Here is a 17188-nt window from a genome sequence, read left to right as displayed (position 1 = left end):
CTTGTCCAGAAAGCTGGGGCCCTATCTCTTTACTTAGTGTACTTCTACTTTTCCTGCAATCCCAGCTTACTGGGGACTTCCTGATGGAAGCCTCCCTGAGATCCTGAGTCGCCTCAACCTTGATCAGTTCCCCCAACCTATGTTTTAAATGTACTATTTCCTTCAAGGCACTTATCACAGTTGTACACTTATTTGCATTATTCTGTGACAAATAATGTCAACCTCCTCACTACACTAAACTCTACAAGAATAGTGTTATGGGCTGAATCGTGTCCCCTCCAAAATTTACAGGTTGGAGCCCTAACCTCAAGTACCTCAAAACGTGACTGTATGAGGATACTTAAAAAAATTCATGGAAAGATTTATATTATCTTTTAATTCTTTTTTCCATGACCTTTTAAAAGTACCTTCATATTTGAAGATAAGGTCTTTAAGAGGTCCTTACATTAAAGTGAAGTCATGAGAGTGTCCCATATGATGTGACAGGTGTCCTTATACAGAGAGGAGATTTTTTAGGACACAGACTCGTATGCACAGAAGAAAGCCTATGTGAAGACAAAGGGAGAAGACGGCCATCTAGAAACCAAGGAGAAGCCTCAGAATGAAACCAAACCTGCCAATACCTTGACTTCAACTTCTAGCCTGCAGAAGTGGGAGGAAATACATTTCTGTTGTTTAAGCCAGTCAGTCTGTGGCGCTTGTAATGGCAGCCCTAGCAAACTCACACAGGTAGGGAATGCGGTGGCTTTTGTTTGTTATCATATTCCCAGAGCCCAGAATAGGTGCTCCGTGAGCATTTATTGGCGAGTGAATGGAGGTGTTGGGGGTTGGGTAAGCAGCACTAGGACCACTGTGACTTTCTATCTGCTTCTTCTCCACACGGTGGGTCTCAGTTTTCCAGAGCTGCCCCTTCCAGTTTCTAGGCCTGGGATGTGGCTTTCAGGTCCTTGTGCCCTTCCTGGGTAAGATGTTGTGATGGTTGATTTTATGTGTCGACCTAACTGATTAAGGAATATTTAGAGAGCGGGTAAACATTATTTCTGGGTATGTCTATGAAGGTGTTTCCAGACGAGATTAGCACTTGAATCCATAGACAAAATAAAGAAGATCAACCCTCACCAGTGTGGGTGGGCGTAATCCAGTCTATTGAGGGCTTGGATAGAACAAAAAGTTGAGGAGAAGGCAAATTCACTCTCTCTTCTTGAGCTGGAAGATCCATCTCTTCCTGCCTTTGGACATCAGAGCTCCTGGTCCTCAGGCCTTTAGACTCAGACTGAATTACACCACTGGCTTTCCCAGTTCTCCAGCTTACAGATGGCATATTGTGGGACTTCCCAGCCTTCATGATGACTGAGTGAGTCAATTCTATAATAAATCTCCTCTTATACGAAGTGTATCGATGTATGTATATCCTATTGGCTCTTTTTCTCTGGAGAACCCTGACTAACACAGACATAATATACCAGCATTGGTGTGGAGGAAGAACTAGACATGAGACAATCTAGACATGGTTTGGGGAGATTGCTTCTTTAAAATAACTTTTTCATTAAGTTGTATCTACTTACTAAGAAAACTTGGAAAATACAGAAATGTAGAGAAGAAAGAAAAAAACTGCCATCCATTATTTTTTTTCCTCCTTAATCTCCAGGAAAATTACCATTAACTACAGTTTCTCCTTTAGTTTTTAGAGTTGTGATTCTCCAGTATGCATATGTTATTTTTATTCTTATTTTTAAAGTTCATACAGCTTCCATTTTTCCTAAGACAAGATAAACTGTCCTTAAATATTCTTAATGGCCTTGTAATATATTATTGAGTTAATCTACTACAATTTAGTTAATTATTTCCCTGGTGTTTGGACACTGATTTTTTTTCTGGGTTTTTTTTTTTTATCCAGTTTAAATAATGTTGCAGTGAACATCTTTGTGCACCAAACACTTTCTGGATTTTGAATTCTTTCTTTTGTAATGATTCCCAAAGATAAAATTTTGGAGCTAAAGGGTATTTATGGTTCTGCATACTATTACCAAATGGCTTCATCCCAAGGGTCAAGCTTTTACACTCCCCACTGGCAGAGAGTGAGACCTCTAGTGCCCCGAGGCTATGGTAACCTGTCTTTTGCAGGGGCAGCTGAGAGCCCTTAGTAAGACCAGTGGGCAGACACTGAGCGTACCTCCAGACCACTGGGCAGTGGCTATGTGCACTGGGTCAGTGATATTCTGCTCTCTTCCAGGGTCATCCAGTGATTCCGGAGATGCCCATTTGGAAACAGAGCACTTTTGATGTCAATGGGTTTGAATGGATGATGCTCCAAGCTGGAGCTGCCCATTGATCCCACCAGTTCTTGTTGGAACCTTCAGAAGCCTATGGGGCCTTTCTGAGGTTTCACCTTATTTCGTCCACTCTTGGCTTCTCAATGTACTCCTTTGGATCTTCCCAGAAACTGTCTTTGGCAGTTCAGAAACAAAGGCCACCTGGTGACCAAAAAACAAAAACAAAAACACTTAGAAATCATCATTTTTCAGAACAATGTTTGTCTTGAAAAAGTCATTACCTTCTGCCACATCACTGGAAAGCTTCCATGATTCAGGGTTTTCCCCCCAAAGGCAATGATCAAAACAGATGGAGATTGGAGCACATGATCTTACTGATTACATTTCAGCACCACCCCCAGGATCTGATTTACAGGTCACTTCTTCGAGTAAGAACAAAATGTGCTTTGAGGAGAGCCCAGCAAAGAAGCAAAGAATAAGCTGAAGCAGCAGCTGGGGTTATACGTGTCTCTGTCTGCCCAGTGCCTGGCATGGGCCCTGGCCTGAGTGGGAGCCAGGCAGTGTGCACCCATCTGATTCCCAGATTCCTGTGTCCTAGAACTCACACACGTTTACCTTCCTGGGGTACTCATATGGAGCAGTCACCCTTTTCACATGCTCTTGGGATTCCCAGGTTAGAGCTTCCTATCGATCTTGAGAGGAGGAGGCTGGAGAAAGGAGTGTAAATGCCTTTACCACCTGTGGGGAAACAAAACAAAAAAGGATCAAGCCTTGTATAACAACTCTTCTCTCCTCAAGCTAGCCTTGTGAATAGTGCTCACATTTACTAGCCCATCATCAAAGTTCTACCAGTTCCTTGGATATAGCCAGTGAAACAAATACCACCAATTTTTTGTTGCTTGTCTTTTCAGGATCAACTATTGGCATTGATGGCTTTTGTGGAATGATTTCAGACCCCTACCTATTTGTCAAACTACTCCGCCTACCTGAAATGACACCACTAGGAGTTAATGTTTCTTTTCTTAAGATGCAAATACTTAGGAGAAAGGAGCTTCACAACGCCTATGGCTATTTATTTCCAAGTTTTCCTAACTAGGAAGGTAGCTAGGCATGAGTTCAGACAGGCAGAATTGGAGAAAATGCGGCCTGTTTCAAGGGGAGCTGGGTCTTTCAGAGATTGCACGTAAGAACATTTGCAATCAGCAAACATTGAGCTGTGCTGCTTCTGTTCCAGACATCCTAAGGGACATTCTGCATGTTGGCTCTCTGCCCAGGTCTTTCGTATAGGCTATCTCCTGCTAAAGAGGGGAATGAGTCCCAAACTCAGGCACAACAGAACAGGGTTTCTGATAGGAATGGAAGGTCACTTGGTTGTCTATCCACACCAGCACTGAATTCTGAAAATGATGTCCTGTTAAGGAGTACTTCACGGTCCTTGCATACTTACCAAAGGTGGGAAGCTCACTATCATTTTATGTCCAGAGAGATCTGGCTTTTAGGAAGAGCTTTCTCCTACTGCTTACTATATAAATATTTATTGAGCACTTTCTATGTGCCAGGCTCTGTTCTAAGCACTACACATAGGTTAACTTTGAGAACAAAGCCGTTTGTCATAGCCCCAGTTAATTCATGGCATGCAGAATTAGGCACACTCTCCCAGATTTAATTTCCCCAGTGCATAGATGGGACTCACACCTCCTACATTCTATATTAGTGGCCATAAGTTTTAGTGGAAAATCACTTGGCAAGGAGCTGTTAGCTAAAATGCAGATTCTCTGGGCTGTATCTCCAGTCACTCTGATTCAGCAAGTCTGACTTGAGGTCTACAAACCTGTATTTTAAACAAGAACCTTTGAGAATCGCTCCTCTGGCCCTATCAATTCTGAAAATGTAGGCTGATGTTGCACTTTCATTGTACTTTTGGAGTGTGTTGGATTTATGGCCAGTAAAAGCACATGGGTCTGCCTATAAACTTACCTTTCCCATTCTATCTTTTCCTCTGGGACCCACAGGAAGAAATTTGCATTTCTCCCGTGAAAGCCCAGCTTATTAAATTTGGCCCATCTTTCTGGTATATCAAGGTCGATTTGGATACATATTCTGTCATCCCTCAAGTTGGCTCCCAGGTTAGGGCCATCAGCAACCATATCTGGTGTGCTCACTCATGACATCCTTATCTGCAAACAGAAAAGGACTTTTTATTAACTGGATGGATGACAGAGCCTGCACCTGCCACCAAGATCTCCTGCCCCAAAGTCAGCCTCTTTTGGATCCAGTTCTGTGTCCACTTAAAACTGGTGTTGGTATTTTCCTATCGTGTCCCTCCAGAGGATATTTACATCTCTAAAGACAAGAAGGCAATGCTTAGCCAAAAGGAATGTGTGTCTGATGGTGTCATTCAACTTCGTGGGACCTAAGTGGGGGTGAGATACAGGGGAATCTGGGCTTTGCTGCTTGCTCTGTTGGGTGCTAATAGGTACTATGTGCATAGGTACTGTGAAGATACCTTCCTAGATACCGTCAAGAGGAGACATGTTCTTGGTCGGACTGGTTACCTCCCTGTGATGGGGTCCGGGCTGCTGACCACAGCAGACTCAAGAACAGCTGGATGCTCGGCAAGGGTACTTTCCACTTCAATGGCCCCATATGGTAGCTGAAAGAGAGAGAGAAAAAAAAAACTCTTCCAAGTGGCCTCCCCTCCCCAATGAAACTTCAAATGGAGAAGGAAAGGACAGGTTGACCTTGAAGAATTGATCATCATTTCTTCCCAGGAACAAAAAGTAGCCATCCTTGTCCACACGGGCTTGGTCCCCTGAGATGTAAAAGTCCCCTTGTTCTGATGCATCTGTCTTTTCATTGTCCTGAAAGACAAGGGACACCTGTGAAGGACCAGCTGGGCACAGCCATGTAGGCCAGCTGCTGCCTGAGCATCCCCAGGCAAGAAGCTGCAGACCCTGCAGCAGGAAATCCAGCAGTTCTCAAAGCCCAAGCTGGCCAGAATTCTCCAATGGACAGGGAGCTGCAGCTCTGTAAACATGTGGGATTTCCCTCTTTTAATTGGCAGAAAGCTGCCAGGAAATGATTAGGGCAGCTACTCACTATCATCCTAATGCAGGAGGGTGGGCACAGAGCCACTGGCCCTGCTTTTGGGGACCAAAGAACGCATTAATACTATTGTGCTCAGGAATCACTGAAGGTAGAAAGTAAGGGGCTGGCTGAAAGCCCACTGGTGGGAGGCAAGCATAAAATCAAACTCTGATTCTGTTTTCAAAACAAAGCTACTACTCAGCAAGAAAAAGAAACAAATTACTAATAGATGCAACAACATGGATGACTTGCAAAAACTTTGTGCTGAGTGAAAGAAGCCAGATACACAAAGCGGAATATTTTATGATTCTATTTATATGAAGTTTTTTTTTTTTTAAGGCAAAATTATTATATAGTAACAACAAATAATTTAGCAATTTCCTGGAGTCTTGGGTATGGAGGAATGGCTGCAAAGGGGCACACAGGAACCTTTTGGGGTGATAAGAATGTTCCATATCTTAACTGTGGTGGTAATTACACAGGTGTATACATTTGCCAAAAGCCACTGATCTGTACATTTAATGTGGGTGCGTTTGTTGTAGGTAAAGGGCCCAGAACAGGTAAAACATTTCTAAAGAAGTTGAGTAAGAAGAGACTTGTTCCACTAGATAGGAAGAATAAGACTCTGTGTTATCAGCACAGGGATAGACCAAGTGACCAATGAAATACAAGAAATGCCAAAACCCATCTATGAATGTGTCAAAGTTTTACATTTGACAAAGTTAGCATGACAGATCACTGGAGAAAAGAGGGTTATTCAACAAACTGGCTTTCCATATGAAAAAAAAATAGATCCCTATCTCATACCATACACACATCAACCACAATGTATTATAAACTTTAATGTCAAAAGCAAAACCTTAAAATTATCAAAAGAAAATATAAGTGAATATATATTTCTTACTCCAGAATGGAAAATAGTTTTGTAAATAAAACACAAAAAGCACAAATCATACAAGAAAAAAACTTATTGATTTGATTACATGAAAATGAAAACTTCTTTGCAATAAAAATTTCTTTTAAAAAGTGAAAAGAGGCTCCTCGCCTCCCCAGCATTGGCTCCCTGTCACTCCACCCCAGGCCACATCACTTACATCCTGGCCCTCACTTTACCCCAACATGCCGACTTGTGTGTCCTCCCGCCGGCAACTTCAGCAAGATCCAGATCGGGATTATGAGGAGATCAAGTGGAGTGAATACATGAAGCAATGGTAACATCTTTAAATGAAGATAATGAAAGTGTAACTGTCGAATGGACAGAAATATAAAAGGCAACGAGATTGACCTGGAGAGCATCGTTTCACTTAACACCGACCTTTACCTGATGAAGGAATTGAACCCAGTCCAGAAATACCTCCACCTCCAACATCCTCAGCAAAAGTAAACAAAATTGTAAAGAATCGACAGACCGTGGCTTCTATTAAGAATGACCCCCCTCTGGCTGGTTCTGTATGAGCACGGCCTAGTCACCTTCCTGAACAGTCTTCCTTTGCACAACAGAATAAAAGTGTTTTATGTATATCTCCAGTTCAAGCTGCAGAGAAGGAATTTGGATCCCCTTGTATGTAAATCATATAACAGGATTCAGTCACTTTAGACTCTCTTAGTATTCTCTCTTGGTCACCTTTATTAAGTCCCCAAATACTTATCTTTTCTTTCAGCACATAGAAAATCTAATTGTGTAAGAGTAGTAGAAAAGTTGAAAGAAAAACAAGAAAAAAGAAGACTGCAACAGCAAGAACTTAGAGAGCAAAGAGCCCATGATATTGATGCTACAAATCCAAATCATGAAATAATGTATATGATCAGAGACTTCAGAGGAAGTTTGAATTACAGACCATTAACAACAGCTGACCCTATTGATGAACATAGGATATGTGTTTAAGAAAATGATCACTGAATTAAAAGAAAAACCTCAAATGAAAGATCTTGATGCAGTCACAATCCCTAGTAAAGATGTTATGATGATACATGAACCAAAAGAAAAAGTAGGTTTAACAAGGTACCTGGGAAACCAAACATTTTGTTTTGTTATGCCTTTGATGACTCCGCTCCTAATGAAATGGTTTGCAGGTTTACTGCTAGACCACTAGTAAAAACTATATCTGAAAGGGGAATGGCTACATACTTTGCTTACTGGCAGACAAGAAGTGGAAAAACTCATACTATGGGTGATGACTTTTCAGAAAAGAACCAAGATTGTTCTAAAGGAATTTATGCATTAGCAGCTCCAGATGTCTTTTTAATGCGAAAGAAGCCAAACTATACGAAGGTAGAACTTCACGTAGATGCAACCTTTTTTGAAACTTATAGTGGAAAAGTGCTTGACTTGCTAAAAAGGAAAACAAAATTAGAAGTCCTGGAAGATGGACAACAGCAGGTTTATGTGGTGGGACTACAGGAACAGGAGGTCAAATGTGTCAAAGATGTACTGAAACTCACTGACATAGGCAACAGTTGCAGAATATTTGGTCAAACACCTGCAAACGCACGTTCATCTTGAAGCCATGCAGTGTTTCAGATTGTTCTTAGAAGGAAAGGAAAACTACGTGGCAAATTTTCTTTTGTTGATTTGGCTGGAAACGAAAGAGGAGCTGACTCTTCCAATGTGGACAGGCAAACTAGGCTTGAAGGTACTGAAATTAATAAAAGCCTTTTAGCACTCAAGGTGTGCATTAGAGCTTTAGGTAGCAATAAACCTCATACTCCTTTCTGAGCAAGTAAAGTCACTCATTCCTTCATAGGTGAAAACTCTCATATCCGCATGATTGCCACAATCTCTCCAGGAATGGCATACTGTGAAAATACTCTTAATACATTAAGATATGTGAATAGGATGAAAGAATTAACTGTAGACCCAACTGTTGTGGGTAATGTTCGTCCAATAATGCACCATCCACCAAGCCAGATTGATGACATAGAGACACAGTGGGGTGTGGGGAATTCCTGTCAGAGAGATGATCTTAAACTTCTTTGCGAGCAAAACGAAGAAGAACATTTCTCCACAATGTTTACTTTCCACAAAGCTGTCACACAAATGGCAGAAATGGAACAACAAGTTGTAGAAGATCACAGGGCAGTGGTCCAGGAATCTATTCAATGGTTAGAAGACAAAAAGGCTCGAGGAAGTAGACTATGATGTCGACTCACAGGCTACACAACTTGAAGCTATTCTAGGGCAAAAAATAGACATTTTAACTGAGCTGCGGGATAAAGTGAAGTCTTTTCATGCCCCTCAAGAAGAAGAAGGAGCCAGCAAGAAAATCAGCCCTATGAGACCCCATACTCTTTAAATTGGCATTTGCTGCTAAAGGATCCCCAGAACCCTAACCCTCACTATTGTAACATACAATGGTTCAGCTGTAAGGGAGTGTAAAGTTTTAAGTGTTTATGGAAAATGTCTTGTCCTTCACCTGAATGACATTTTAGTTTTTTGAAACACTGCTTTGTCTACAAAACTCCAAGAGATGCAACCAAGAATTGGGATTAGTGAAGCATTTTGTTTCATTTACCCAAGTAGTGATCTACTTTTGGAGATCCTTGCCAATTGTATTTTGTATATGATGAAGTAAGATTGTGGACTTGATCCAGAGGTGGATAGGGGAAGCCACAGCATTTCCTTTTAACTCAGTTCAGTTTTCATAGTGAGACTGAGCAGTTTTAAATCCTCTGTGTGCATGCATATCTCGCCAGTGATTGTACATACCCTGCTCACTCCTAGAGACAGCTGTACTTCTCTCTCTGCTTTGTATCTTGACTAAGGCTACTGACCCTAAATTTCTGAAGCACAACCAAGATAAATTACTTTCCTTATTTCTCATTTTAAATTACCTTTATTGCATATGTATTTTTACTGTATTCGAGACATTTTTGTGTGTGTGATTAGGTAATTTTGCAGAATGTGCCATATCATTGAATGGAACTGAAGTCTGTGAAAGTGGATATACTTGCTGGACTGTTCCACTTTATATGTAAAGAAATCTGGAATTATGATTTTTAAACCATGTAATGAAATTATAATTTTCTTAGCATTTTCTTTGTAAGAAACTAAAATCTAAACTAATTGGTGTATAATGAAAGTAATGAAACTCTGAAAGAAAAAGTGAAAAGATAAGTTACAACCTGGGAAAAAATGTTTGCAACTCATGTAACAGATAAGAATACATTATAAAGTAGGTGTTTTAAGGCATCAGTTAAAAGTAAAGAATATATTATAAAGAATAAACATAAAAAATATATTAGGAACTCCAATAAATCAATTAGAAAAGACAAACAACTCAAAAGTTGGCAAAAAGCATAAGCATTTCAAAAAGAGGCAATACAAATGGCTAATAAACGTATAAAGAGATATTCAACTTTACGAATAATCAAGGAAATGCAAATTAAGAATACTATGAGATAACACTTTACACTACTAGATTGTCAATCTACTACAAATTACTTAACCATTTCCTGAATGTTGAGTCTTCCCCCCCCCATTTTTTCAGTTATAAACAGTGCTACAGTGAACAGCTTTGTGTTCCAAATATTTCTTGCATTTTGAGTACTTTTCTTTGTAGGGATTTCCAAAGATAGAATTTCTGAGCCAAAGGGAATGACCAATTTCGTAGTCCTAAATACCTAATACCAAATTACTTTATCGAAAAGTCAAAGCCATTGCACTCAGACTGGCTGTGAACGGGATCACAAGTGTCTGGAGACCATGGTGGCCTACGCTTAGGATTCTTGTGGAAGTGTAAATTGGTAAACCATTTTAACAAAATTAAACATTTTCTTGTAAAGTTGAAAGTCCATATATCCCATTATCTTACAATTTCACAGCCAGAAACATTCCAAAGAGCAACTTCAGCACATATATATGAGAGGCATGCACAAATGTATTCACAGCTGCACAGTTTTCCAGTAAAAGACTGGAAACAAGCTAAATGGTCATATGGATAAATAAATGGTGTTTTATTCACACTAAACAAATGTATGGCATTTATAGTTGGAGATCAAAAAGAACTCTTTAAAAAATGAAAAGACATGCTGTTGAGAGTGATCTGTGAAGGAACTTTTTGGGCAGATCATCTTTCCTCTTCACATACAAGCAGCTTCCCAGGGTGCAGGCCATAGCGGAGAGATGAACTTTCTCAAGGTAATGGCATGTTGTGAGGCTGGACACAGGGGGATGGATTCAAACCCTGCACCCACCCCCCCAGAAGAGCCAAGGTCTTCAGAAGGGAACACAAAGTGTAATCACCATATGCACCAAAAATCAGAGGAATACTATGCAGCCATAGCAAATGAAATTTATCTAAAATACTTAGAGTAGTGCCATAAAAAAGACTCATGACATAACTTAACTTAAAAAGTGCATAATACAAAGTTGTATTTGTAATGTGATGCAAATTATGTATGAAAATGTATCCTTGGTGCTCTTTGCTTGCAGAGATTTTATTTGAAAAACACTTATTATTTCTGTATTATGTAATTTTTTATTTCCTATAGAATAAATAGAAAATAAAGGGAAGAATGACAAAATATCAGTCCCACTACTCATATAACCAAGGCTAAATTTCGATACCATCTTTAAGATACTTTCATTGCTTATATGTGATTTTATTTATATGGAACATATTAAACATAGATTTTTACAACTCAATTTTAATTCAGTTAATCATATATCATGGATGTCTTCTCACAAAAGTCAAAGTGATATGTGATATTATATTAAATATTTGTATAATATTCCCTTGTGTGGCTGTAATATTATGTATTTGAACAAATTCCTGTTGTTAGAAACTTAGGTTCTTATTTTTTTTCCAGACCTTTATTTTTATAGCATATGACAAGATTTCCTTCCTTTTAAAGGCTGAATAATATTCCATCATATGTATGTACCACATTTTGTTTATCCATCCCTTTGTTAATGGATACTTGTGTTGCTTACAACCTTTAGCTATTGTTAATAATGCTGCTGTAAACATGGGTGTACCTAGCTCACATCTTGACTGCAATCTCACTCTGCCCCAGAATCCCCTAATTAAGCTGCTTCCAAATTCTTGACCATCAGACACTGTGAGATAATAAACGTTTGTGTTTTAGCTGCTAAGTTTCGGAGTAACTTACTACACAGCAGTATACTATGTCAGGACTGGGAGCAGGAGAGGGAGAAGCCACACACATTGGCTGATCAAGCCCTAATTAAATAATAATGATAATAAGTTTGATGATGATAACAATAATCAATATGTGTTAAGAATCTACTATGTTCTAGCCCCTATATCTTATATTATTTTATTCTCACAGCAACTCTATGTTATCCCTTTCTTTCTTACAGACGAAGCTGAAACTGAGGGTCCAAGAGATTAGGTGACTTTCCCAAGGCCACACAGCTAACAAGTGGAAGGTGTAAGATCAGAATCCAGGTCTGATTGATGGCCCAGCCTGTGCTATTAGCCACCATGTGATATTGCTTGCCTCAGTGCAAAGAGCATGGACACATGGGTGCTCTGATGTTTTAAGGAATGGCAGTTAAGATGTGGACAGCAGAAGAAAGGTGTCCCGTGTCTTCGGTGGGGCTACCATTCTCCTTCCTACCCATGAGAAGACCTAGGAGGCCGGGCAGGATCTATAGTCCGGTGAAATACGCGTGTTAAGCACCACGGACAGCAGCACACGAAGTTGAAGCACAGATTGATTTTGCCCAAGATTTTGACAAATAACTAGAGTTTTGACAGGAGCATAGTTAAGAAGGTGGTAGAGAGAGAGAGAGAGATACCCCATGTAAAAGAAATAAGATGTGCAAAGGTTTGGAGATATAGAACGGTCTTCGGTCTAGGGATCTAGCTAGAGAACAGGCAGCGATTGTAGGTAGCCAGGAGAGAATAAACCAGATTATGGAAGATCCTAGAAATCTTTTTGGTTAATATCAGCACTAAAGATTCCTTAAGGTCACTTATTCGTGCCTTTTCTCGTACAACCTTGAAACTCATCTCATTTCCACCCAACACATAAAAGGTGTTTTTGTTGTTGTTGTTTTGTTTTCTCTTACACTCAGAATAACATTGGCATCAGCTTGGGGCAGCTCATGCGCAAAATGCAAGCTCCATTAGGCCAGGCTGAGAAGAGCCCAGGCTGCCTTCACCCAGCCAGTATCAGTTGTGTTCCAGAAGATGTCCAATTCTGTCAAGACCACCTACCACCTGCCAAAAATTAGAAAAAGTCAGCACCTTCAGCAATGTCTCTACTTTAAAAAAAAATTGCATTATCCGTGTGACATTATTTGGAGCCCTTCCCACAGTCAGCAGTCACTTATGCTTGTCAAATCTGTATAGGAATCCTCAAGTCAACCATTGTCTCAACAAGCATTCATCGAGCATTTTCTATGCACCTGTGACCTAGGCTAAGGATACAGAATTAAAAAGACAGATTCCGTGTCATCAAGGGGTTCACAGTCTAGTCGGAATGATATACAAGGGAATAAGTAATCTCAATATGGTGAGATAAGGCACTTTATTCAGCCAACGCTTATCCAGCACTTAGTCTGGATTTAGCTATAGGAACACAGAAATGAGTTGTTAGCCTTGCTTTGAGGGGCTTATAGTTTAGCAAGTATAAACATCTAAGAAGACCCTGAAGAACATGTTTTAACAAAGTTAAACACAAATCCTTGTGCAAGGGTGGAGATGGGGTCTGAGAAATGTTTCCGTGGAGGAGGTGACACTTAGTTAGATGTAAACAAAGCGTAGGAATTACACAGGTAAGGCAGAGAAGGAGGAGCTTCCGAGGAAGGGGTGACAGTGGCTGCAAACCTGGAAAACAGAAAAGCGGTCACATTCTGCACTTGGATTCTGGGACACACACTCTCCTGGTCCTCATTTCTCCTCATTGGGGGCTTCTCTTCAATCTCCTCTGCTGAGTCCTCCTGGCTTCCCCCTTCAATGCAGAAATGCCTCAAGTGCTCAGTCCTGAGCCCCCTTCTCTTTTTAGTTTGTATTACTCTTTGTTGATGTCATCCAATCTTATGGTGTTGAATACTATCGTTATGCTAATTACTACAGCACGAATCTTTCTCATTAACTCTAAACATGTATATCCAAATGCCCACTCAACATCTCCACTTTTAACTAGGGGTATGGAGATATCTAATAAGCCTCTCAAATTTACAATGCCAAAAATGAACTTTGTTTTCCTCCATCAGACAGATCATCTCACACTCTTCCCCCTATCATGTAATACCTTTGGTTGCTCAGGTCAAACAGCTTAGAGTCGTCCTTGATGCTTCTTTTTCATTCCACACAGAATCTGTAAGCAAATCTTATCAGGTCTATGTTCAGAATACAGTCAGATCTCATCTCTTCTCTGTACTTCCACTACTGCTATCCTGGGCAAGCCACTTCCCTTGTCTCTTAATGCACTGGCCTCTTGACTGGTGTTCTGCTCCATCCCTTGTCTCCTACAGTTTATTGTCAACCCAACAACCTGAGTGAACCTTTAAGAAAGCAAATCAGTTCATGTCACTCCTGTGCTCAAAATAGCCAATGTTTCTCAAAAAAAAAACAAAATTTAAACATAGAATTACCATATGATCCAGCAATTCCATGTCTGAGTACTACCCAAAAGAATTAAAAGCAGGGACTTGAACAGGTATTTGTACCCCAGTGTTCACAGCAACGTTACTGGCAATAGCCAAAATGTGGAAGCAGCGCAAGTGTCTAACAACAGATGAATGGATTAAAAAATGGATTTAAAAGTTGTGTGTATATAATGAAATATTTTTCAGCCTTAAAAAGGAAGGGAATTCTGACACACGCTACAAAACGGATGAACCGTGAGGACGTTATGCCAAGTGAAAGAAGCCAAATTCTGAAACAAAAGGACAGACACTGTATGACACCGCTTACGTGAGGTACCTAGAGTGGTCAAATTAGTAGAGACGGAGGGTAGAATAGAGGTTACCAGGTGCTGCGGAGAGGGCAATGGGGAGTTACTGTGTAACGGGTACGGAGTTTCCATTTGGGAAGAACAAAAAGTCCTGGAGATGGATAGTGGTGGCAGTTGCACAACAATGTGAATGTGTTTAATGACGTTGAATTGTACAATTAAAAATGGTTAAAATGGGTAGATTTTATGTTATATATATTTTGCCACAATTAAAAAAAAAAGAGACCCTCCAATGCCTTTTCTGTAAGCCTCCCATCTCCTACTTGATTCCCCCTGCACCGCCCGCCTCCCGCCCTGTTAGCCCTCTGACCTCAACTCCTGCCATTTTCTGTCCTTCGACCCTCCAGACAAGCTGTCCCCGGCACCTCCACTGGCCAACGTCCAGTCTGTGGCTGCACTGGGAATGCCCCACAATCTTGGGGGCTCCTGTCATTCCGCTGGTAAGGTAGGCCAGGGAGTCTCAACTCTTGGTCCTCACACAGTTGTGCTCTGTAGATACCTCTCAGTAAAATGCAAAAATACTAGGGGGTACTGCGAGTAGTAAAAATCGTAACAGTAACAATGATACTTATAACAACAATATGACTACCCTTTCAATAAATACCGCATCTGAAGCGCTGTGCTGAGGGCTCCAGCTTGCACTATTTACAATCACCTCACAGGGTAGGTACTATCATGATAACCCTTTTGCGGATGAGGAAATTGAAGCTCAAAATGTTAAACGACTCACTCAAAAGAGCTCATGCTTTTTTATTTACCAGGGCATGAAGATTTTCTGGTAAAACACACACATCTGTGTCCATAATTCTGTACATTCAGGCACAGCCCTGTCCCTACCCTAATTCCTAATAACTTAGAGCTGTTATCTAAATGGTTTTCTAAATTCACAGGTTTGTGATCTGGGTAATTCCCAAAGTTCTGTGATCTGGAGAATCAGCTGACCCACTCTTTCTCTATCCTGACTGCACATTGGGATCACCTAGTAAGTTTTAAAAAGAAATACCATTGCCTAGGTCTCTCCCTGAACAAAATGAAATCAGAATATTTAATATTATTTTCTAAAGCTCCTCCAGTGATTCTAATTACAGCCAAAACTGAGAACCAAAGACCTAGGCCAACCTGGCAGCTCATCAAAATAACATGGGCTGGTTTTTAAAAATACAGATTCCCAGGGCCCTTGATTAGATTTGTCTAGTTAAGAAGGACAGATGTGGGGCCCTAGGATCTGTATTTAGAACAGCACCCAGGTGAATCTGATACAGTTGGTCTGAGGGATGGGCATTGTGTCTCAAGGTGTGGGTGCCTGAAGGGTCCCGTTTGGGTTCTGGCCCCTGATCAAGACAAAGTCTTAAATTCCCAAACAGGTTTCCGCCAGATCCTTGCTCTGAGGCAAATGTGGCTTTGGCTTTATTCCAACCCTGACTTGACTACTTTTTAGCATCTTGGGCAATTCACTTCACTTTTCCAAGTGTCAGTTTCCTTACCTGTAAAACTGGGTTAAAGTGCACTTTGTAAGGTTCTTTTTAAGGATTAAATACTATGACCTTTTTATTCTTTATGGTGTTCTGAGCACCAAGCATGATGCTTGTAAAAAAAAAATCTTTTAAAAAATCTTTGCTGCATGAATGAATGTGGGTGAATGCTAAACCTAGCACAGTGTCTAGAAGACACTAAGCACTTAGTACATGGCAGCTATGATTATATTATTATTTGGCCACCTACTAATTGCATATGTGGTCAATTAATAATTGCATCATGTAGGTAATCTTATATGCTCTGGCTATTGACTCTGACTGCTATACCATTATAGAAACAAATGAGACATAGAAAAGCTAGTGACAAATTTAGTACTTGTGAATGAGCGACTTGAACATGAAGGTGGTCTCCAGGATTACGTTTCGGGTCAGTCTGGCTTCCAAAGCGAGCGTTCCTCTCTGGTTCACTCTCTTTGTGTGCAACCAGCAATGCATTTCATCTCTGGTTGCTTAAAGGGGAAACACCTTGGCTTCATTTTGTGCTGTTTTCCTGGAGAATCTCAACTCACCAGAAGAGTTCCCTGAAGTTCATCCAGCCTGGTTGACTGTTGTCTGACACCAGCAGCTTGGTCTGGAGGGAGGGACAGTCAGCACTCATGGCATCGCCTTACAGGGCTAGGGAGTCACTGGTGATAATGGACTTGTCCCTGGGTGCCTGCAGCTGGTACTTGAGGTCCTTCTCCATCAGGTGACAGATGCCCAGAATCATGACAGCCCCCGACATCATAAGAGAGAGCATGTTGACCGGACAGCAGGGGAAGATGCTGCTGTCAATGTCAGAGACGGAGCAGGAAGGTGCTGGAGAGGGCTGAAATCCCTTAGCTGGAAAGGGTAGCAATAAAGATAATAATGGGGATATTCAGAAAGTATTTAAGGAACATTTACATGTGCCAAGAACTTTACATGCATGACTTCATTTAATTCTCACAACCCTGGGCAGTGGATTATTATTATACCCATTTTGTAGATAAAAAAATCAAGACTTAGACCTTTATGCCTTAAATAAATGAAACTGCTTGCCCAAGATCACATAGATAGTATGTTGTAGAGCTGGAACTTCTTTTTTAACATTTACTTGTACGTATTTGTGGGATACAGTGTGTTGTTTCAATACATGTATATACTGCACAGTTTTTCATGTAGGGTAGATAGCATAGTTTTGTACCTGCTAGTCCACCACTTCTCTTCCTCACCTCTACTCCCCTTCCCTCCCAGCCTCTGGTAACCATTATTCTACTCTCAATTTCTATGAGAACCACTTTTTCTTTTTTAGATTCCATGTATGAATGATATCATGTGGTATTTGTCTTTTTGTGTCTGACTTACTTCACTTAATATGATGGTTTCCAGTTCCATCCATGTTGC

The 17188-nt window shown here is 40.6% G+C and overlaps 2 pseudogenes; one reads left to right on the top strand and one right to left on the bottom strand.

Annotated features, from left to right (window-relative positions):
- Nucleotides 1-2390: 2390 nt before the first annotated feature.
- Nucleotides 2391-16562, bottom strand: LOC134381009 (acyl-coenzyme A synthetase ACSM5, mitochondrial-like; annotated as a pseudogene).
- LOC134380531 (kinesin-like protein KIF2A) lies at nucleotides 6514-8653 on the top strand (annotated as a pseudogene).
- Nucleotides 16563-17188: the final 626 nt, after the last annotated feature.

This window comes from Cynocephalus volans, chromosome 6, assembly GCF_027409185.1.
Source record: "Cynocephalus volans isolate mCynVol1 chromosome 6, mCynVol1.pri, whole genome shotgun sequence".
NCBI classification, from domain to species: Eukaryota; Metazoa; Chordata; class Mammalia; order Dermoptera; family Cynocephalidae; genus Cynocephalus; species Cynocephalus volans.
This window is presented reverse-complemented; position numbering and strand designations above follow the sequence as displayed.